A 1,082-nucleotide genomic window follows, 5' to 3' on the forward strand; every position below is an offset into this window, starting at 1 on the left:
AGTGTTTTCATTTACGTTAGTTATAAAATCATAAGTTCCCGTATGATTTCAGTCATCCATATTTGTTTACAAAATTTTAAAACGGTAGAGGGTCCCAAGTGAGTTTCCAAGTGAGAAATCTTGAATGTTCAAAACGCAGACAATAACAAAAAGATACAAAGTTTTTCTTTACCATTTGATAAAGATTATGATATTTAGTTTAAGCACACACATTTACTTATTGGCTGCATGTTTCCTTTGTCTCTCACTTTATAGATAAGTTTTTTATAATTAATAAATGATCATCTTTTTGGGAATGATCATGCGGCCAAAGAAGAAAAAACTGAACTAAAAGAGACTGAGAGAAAGAAATATCAGAGGAGAGTGGTATATAGTTTAAGCTCTGAGCCATTCAAAATTTTAAAACGGTAAAGGGTCCCAAATTAGTTTCCAAGTGAGAAATCTAGAATGTTCAAAACGCAGATGATGATGCTGTGTTAACTTATCCTGTGTTTCTTTATTAACATGTTTTAAAGGATGGAGTAAACAACACGTTGGAATATATTATAATCTCGTCATTAACGCTTCAAGACAAAGACAAAATGATAAATAGTTGCAGAAAATTCATAACAAAAGCAAAGCTTCAAGGTAGCGAAACAGAGAGTCATTTTAAAAACGGTAGAATGAAAGTGGAGTTGACGGGCTGATTGAATTAATACGGTCTTTTTACTCACGGCGGCTCATGCACGTTTTCTCCACTTCCTCAATCCCTGGTGGGGTTGCTGTGTCACCACCTTGGTTCGAAAAAGCGAGAGTTTTTGTCGCCATGGCGCTAAGGCGCCCAAGGCGATGCCCTCAACGCTTAGGGACACCCTTGCCAGACGAGGTACATAGATCCCTAGCTTTTCTCGCTTTTTCCTCGCTTTTGCAATATCCATAGAGCGCTAAAAGCGGCGTTTAGTTGTGCCTACACAAAAAAAAGAAGATTTGCTTAAAAATGTACACTTAACAAAACGGTTTTGTCAGAATATTTAGTATATCTAAAAGTATATACTCTTCCCACGTATTAGGCGTGTAGAGGAGGGTATCCACAACCCCACTAA

General features: G+C 36.8%; 1 protein-coding gene across 2 annotated transcripts in view; it reads right to left on the reverse strand.

Annotated features, from left to right (window-relative positions):
• Positions 1-562: 562 nt before the first annotated feature.
• LOC106299146 overlaps positions 563-1,082 on the reverse strand; it is a 2,475-nt gene continuing 1,955 nt past the window's right edge. The window contains exon 7 of one of the 2 annotated variants that reach the window (XR_001261693.1): positions 563-773. The gene's annotated coding sequence lies outside the window, so the exon portion shown is untranslated. The remainder of the gene's footprint in view (positions 774-1,082) is intronic. The other variant, XM_013735281.1, reaches the window with a different exon arrangement.

The sequence above is a fragment of the Brassica oleracea genome, chromosome C6, assembly GCF_000695525.1.
Source record: "Brassica oleracea var. oleracea cultivar TO1000 chromosome C6, BOL, whole genome shotgun sequence".
Lineage (NCBI taxonomy): Eukaryota > Viridiplantae > Streptophyta > Magnoliopsida > Brassicales > Brassicaceae > Brassica > Brassica oleracea.